This window comes from Elephantulus edwardii, unplaced genomic scaffold, assembly GCF_000299155.1.
Source record: "Elephantulus edwardii isolate Elephantulus edwardi_28Jun2011 unplaced genomic scaffold, EleEdw1.0 scaffold00116, whole genome shotgun sequence".
In the NCBI taxonomy this organism is placed as follows: Eukaryota; Metazoa; Chordata; class Mammalia; order Macroscelidea; family Macroscelididae; genus Elephantulus; species Elephantulus edwardii.
Genome location: NW_006399866.1, coordinates 5,756,277 through 5,762,276, shown reverse-complemented (window position 1 = coordinate 5,762,276; position 6,000 = coordinate 5,756,277). Strand labels below are relative to the sequence as shown.

The window sequence follows — 6,000 nt, the reverse complement described above, 5'->3', positions numbered from 1 at the left end:
ATTAGCATAAATACTTTTTACTATGTTGAAGAAATTCCCCTCTAATCCTATTTTGTTGAGTGTTTTAATCAGGAAAGGGTGTTGGATTTTGTCAAAGGCCATTTCTGCATCAATTGATAGGATCATGTGGTTCTTTTTCTTTGCTTTGTTAATGTGATGAATTACATTGATTGTTTTCCTTATGTTGAAAACTGTGTGATCTTAAAAAACAGTTTGCCCTGTCTGCACCTCAATTTCCTCTTTGGTAATATGAGGACTTGATGAGCTTGTGCAGATGAAGCTTTTTACACAGAATCTTGTCAACTCCACTGCTGTCGAGTTGAGTCCAACTCATAGCTACTTCTGTGGGTTTCTGAATGTGTAAATTATAGAGAGAGATTGCCCATCTTTCTCCTGGAGCAGCCTGTGGATTCATACTGCCAATCTTTTGATTAGCAGTCTGACACATTACTTCCTAGGCTACCAGAGCTCCTTCACACACACACACTGCCAGACCCAGAATAAGAACTAAGTGCCTGTCATCATCCTTTCTGGCATTTCCTTGTCTGCAGGTTTCTATTCTCCTACTCCATAATCCGAGGCAGCTCTTTTGACTAAATTGGCTCACTTGAGCCCCATCATTCCTGAGGTCTCTGTTTATGAGCCCAATCTCTGTGAGCAAACAAGGGCAGAGTGAGGAGCAGCCCTGGAAGAGCAGTGCTCCTACAGCTCAGGAAATAGGATATTTGCAAATTATCCTTCCTCTTGAATTGTCCTGAGGCAGAGTTTCCACTTTAGTTGGGAACTTCTCACCGGCTCACCGGTGTCGCCAGGCTGCCTCAGCCCCACCCTCGTCACCCACACAGTTGTCAGCTTCACTCAGTGCAGCATGTGAAGAGTGTCATCATTGTGTCATAATTGTGCTCCTCCAGGGCCAGGTATAAGCTACTGCTATGCTCTGCTGGCCCTTGAGGCTTCTTGTGTGCGCGAGTGCACCGGGAGTCGGCTTGAAGTATCCTTACCAATGTCTCAAATTGGACTTGACAGAAATGCCCCTCTCTGTGCTATTTTAGCTGGATTATGAAGCCAGCCTCTCCACTGGGTCCCCCAGAAATGTGTTCACACTCAGAACCCACCAGCATCATCCAGATCTGACACAGCCATAAAAGCCGCCCAAGCACATACTTCCCGCCCCAGTGGTTTAGGCAGCATGTGTGGTCAGCATATACGGAAGGGGCTTCTGGCTTCATAGACTGCTCACAAGGACAGCTGGCAATAGTGGACTCATGCGTTGATGCCTTCTGCTGCCCTCAGTATGAGAGAGGAAAACAACCCCATAGGTTTATGTGAAAAAATAATGCATTGACCAAATTTTATAGCATCATATATCATCTCTTTAGGTATTTATATTTAAATAGCATGATTATAGGGGAAGATTATTATTCTTATAAAAATCAAAGCACTTGAAAAAAATCAACCAGATGTCCACTAATACTTTCATTTTGCCAACATTAAGCACCTAGTTTGCACAAGGCACTATATACTAAATGCTTTCATATGTTCTATTTTATACACACACACACACACAGATATTATGTGCTCATTTGAAAAATATAAATGTGTCTGTGTGAGATTTGTTTGTTAACTGCAGGTAAACACCTAGGTTCCAGCTCATAGCGAATCTTCTGAAACAGAACAAAACACTGCCTAGTTCTGCACCATCCTCAGAGTCATTGCCACATTGCGGCCTATTTTTGTGGTCAATGTGCCAATCTGTCCCATTAAGGGTCTTTATCTCTCTTTTTTCTTACATTTTTATTGGTTTGCATACAATCATTTATACATATTGTTTGATACATCTATATTGTGTTTTAAACAATCTTTCATTTACATTGTATTTCACTCACGTATGTGATATCTTTCTACAATCATCTTATAACAACTATATTTGTGAAAGCATGTAAGCCAGCTACTTCATGCCCGTGCCTTAATATCGCCATTTTAGATAGCCAGTTTCTGATCTGCCCATTCCAAACCTGAGGAAACAAGGATGTCCTTTTTGCTTCTGTTCAGTTTGGAAGCTTTGAACATCTGCATCCACAAACAAAGTCTAATGCAGAGGACGCCGTCAGATTACAGCAATCCGTCCTAGCTCATAGTATGGGTCATCTTCTCTTCATCTGGTTGGGTTCTGGTCCACTCATCCCCAGGCTCTGTGTCAGGTCCAAATTGGCATCAACTTCAAACTTAGGGGTCCACATTTATTCCTGATTTTCAGACTGGCCAGTCCCTTCACTCAGCGTTAGCCCTCACGTAGGGCCAAGTCAATAAGCCTTCATGACTCTGTTCCTCAAGCCAGCAACCCTTTCTCACGTCTGCGCAAGCTGGGTACAGAGTGCTGAAGGAACACATCCAAGCTCTGCCTTTCTCTTCCTTATTGTATGCCTCCTACTTCCCACTCCAGTGTGTCCTGGTGACTGCCATGAGTGAGCATACTCTAACTCCAGGTCCTGAAAGTGGGCTCTGATAGGCACCAACTTTACCCTGCCTCAGAAGCCAAACAGCTTGCTCCAGTTCTTCCTTTTTCCTCTTTCTCTCTCTCTCTCTCTTCTGTTTGTCTGTCTTTCAAATGTTAATCTCTGCAACCAGAAGTCCAAGGTGGGTCTACAAATCCATTCAAATGCAAATCTCCTCCTCACAGTCTTAGGTGGAACTTAATCTTTCCTCTGGACTAAGCTCCAGAACCCACTACCAGATTGTACTTTTAACAAGTTTATCTCCAGGGCACATCTTCCCTTTTAGTACTTCCAGTCACATACTGGTCAAAGGTGGAATTACACACTTTCTAAGCTGGCAATATCCCATGTTCAAATACCGTACATCATTTTTTTCTTTTTCCCCCCTCCATTTTTTACTGGTTGGTTTGCATATAACCACCCATGCACACTGGTCTTTATCTTTTTTTTGCTAACTTAAGTTACTGTAGAAAGTTATGCTACTAACTCAAAGTCAAGACCTCTCTGGTGATTCAAATCCACCATTAGCTAGCTCCATAGGAGAAAGATAGACATTCCTCTCTCAGGTGATTTACAGCATTAGAAACCCAGTGGAGAGTCATCTATGAGTTAGTTCCAACTTAACAGCAGTGATTGGTTTTACTAATAACAAGTATGATGTCCTTCTCCAGAACTATCTTCTCTTAACCCAGAGAGGCTACATGTCCAAAGTATATGAGATTAATTCTTGCTATTCTTGCTTCTAACAAGTACTCTGATTCTGTTGTTGTTGTTGTTATGTGCCGTCGAGTCACTTGCGACTTATAGCTACCCTATGTACAACAACCCTAAACCCTGCTCTATCCTCTGCCAGTCGCACTGCCTCTGACACACCCATCCCGATTACCCCAGTCACTGAATCAATACACCAAGAATGTTGACTGTGGAGCCAAGCAGTCTAAAGTTGTTAACAATCTCAATCTCTTCACCGTTCATCCTGATGCTGCCAGTTGGTCCAGTGGTGAGAATCTTTGTCTTTTTGACATTGAGCTTTAATCCGTACTGAGGCTGCGGTCCTTGACTCTCTGCAGCAAGCATTTCAGGTCCTCAGTTTCAGCAAGCAGGGTTGTGTCATCTGCATAACGCAGATTGTTAATAGATCTTCCACCAATCCTGACACCACACTTCTCCTCATAGAGCCCAGCCTCTCGGATAATCTGTTCTGAATACAGGTTGAAAAGGTATGGAAATAGGACACATCCCCGGTGTACGCCTTTCCCAATTTTGAACCATGCAGTGTTTCCTTGCTCTGTTCTGACGACTGCCTCTTGGTCCAAGTATAGGTTTCGCATTAGAACGATCAAGTGTTTTGGGATTCCCATTCTTCTCAGAGTCAGCCACAGTTTGTTATGATCCACACAGTCAAACGCCTTTGCATGATCAATGAAACACAGATAGACATTCCTCTGGTATTCCCTGCTTTCAGCTAAGATCCATCTAACATCAGCTACAATATCCCTAGTACCACGACCCCTTCTAAACTCAACCTGGACTTCTGCCAGTTCTCTGCTGGTGTGCTGTTCCAGTTGTTTTTGGATAATCTTCAGTAGAATCTTTCTTGCATGTGAAATCAGTGATATTCTTCTATAGTTTCCACACTCTGTTGGGTCACCCTTCTTTGGAATGGGAACAAATATAGATCTCTTCCAGTCAGTTGGCCAAGTGGTTGTTCTCCAGATTTCTTGGCACAACGTGGTAAGCACATCCAGGGCAGCATCTGTTAGCTGAAATAATATCAATTGGTATACCATCTATTCCTGGGGCCTTATTTTTTGCTATTTCCATCAAAGCAACTTGAACTTCTTCCTTCATCACTATAGGCTCTTGCTCATATGTGATTTCATTAAATTGTTCTGTGTCTGCCAGCTCGTTTTGATACAGTGACTCATTATATTCCTTCCATCTTCTTTTAATACTTCCTGGATCATTTAATAATCTGCCTAAAACATCCTTGATTATAGCAACTCGAGGTTTAAATTTGTTCTTCAGTTCCTTGAGCTTAAGAAATGCTGAGCGAGTTCTGTCCTTTTCATTTTCTGACTCCAGCTCCTTGCACATTTCATTGTAATATTTTGCTTTGTCATCCCGTGCTGCCCTTTGGAATCTTCCGTTCAGCTCTTTAGTATCTTGAATTCTTCCTTGTGCTTTGGCTTCTCTGCACTCCTGTGCAATATTCAGAGTTTCTTCTGACATCCATTTTTGTCTTTTCTTCCTTTTCTGTCTTTGTAATAATGACCGTCTGCACTCTTCCTGGATGATACATTTGACATCCTCCCATAACTCATTAGGTCTTTGCTCATTAGTGTTCAAGGCCTCAAACCTGTTCCTGAGATGGTTCTGAAACTCAGATAGGATGAACTCAAAGTCATTTTTTGGCTCCTGTGGATTCGGTTTAATTTTCCTCATCTTCAGTTTGAACTTGAATATGAGAAGCTGGTGGTCTGTTCCACAGTCAGCTCCTGGCCTTGTTTTCACAGCTGATATTGAGCTTCTCCGGTGGTTTTTTCTTGCAGATATAATCAATCTGATTCCTATGCATACCATCATGTGAAATCCATGTGTATAACAACAGAGAAGCGACTGATTCTACTTCTTCTAAAATAGATTGGTTAGTTTTTTTGGCAGTCCATGGATATTTCATACTCTTCATCAGCATCATCTTGGACATCAGTTATTCTTCAGCATTGTTAGGCCTTTGCATGCATATGAGGCAATTGAAAATCCCATGGCTTGTGTCAGGCATACCATAACCCTCAAAGTGAAATCTTTACTTTTAAAAACTTTAGAGAGAGATTTTACTGCAGATTTTCCCATTGCAGTATGTTGTTTGATTAAAAATCAAAGTTATCCATGTTTATATAAAAGAGAAATGAAACTTTTCGTTCACCACCCTATCATTCAATTCTCTAGGGGCCTTAAATTTGAAGAGTTGTTGTTGTTAGGTGCATTTGAGTTAATGAAGGCTCACAGCGACCCTATAATCAACAGATCTGAACCTGGCCCTGCCCTGTGCCATCCTCATCATCGCTGATTTAGTTGAGCCCATTGTTAAAGTCACTGGGTCAGTGCATCTTGTTGAGGGTTTTCCTCTCTTTTGCTGACCCTCCACCTCTCCAAGCATGATGTCTTATCCCAAGGACGGGCCCCTCTTAACAACATGACCCCACAGAATGTGAGGTGAAGTTTTGCCATCCTCACTTGTAGGAAGCACCCTGATTGCACTTTCTCCAAGATATATTTGTTAATTCCTTTTCCAGTCTTTGGAATATTTAGTACTCTTATTTAAAACCACAGCTAAAAGGCTTTGATTCTTCTTCTGTCATCCTTAGTCATTGTCCAACTTTCAGATGCATAGCAAGTGATTGATAAAAACATGACTTAGATCAGGTGCACCTTCATCTTTAAACTGACACCATTGCTATTTGACATTTTGGAGAGGTCTTTGACAGCAAATTTTTTCAATACA

At 41.8% G+C, this 6,000-nt stretch overlaps 1 protein-coding gene across 1 annotated transcript in view; it reads left to right on the top strand.

Moving 5' to 3' along the window:
• The window catches only part of RALGPS1 (Ral GEF with PH domain and SH3 binding motif 1), a 460,947-nt gene that overhangs the window by 351,797 nt on the left and 103,150 nt on the right, over nucleotides 1-6,000 (top strand). The gene's annotated exons all lie outside the window — the stretch shown is intronic.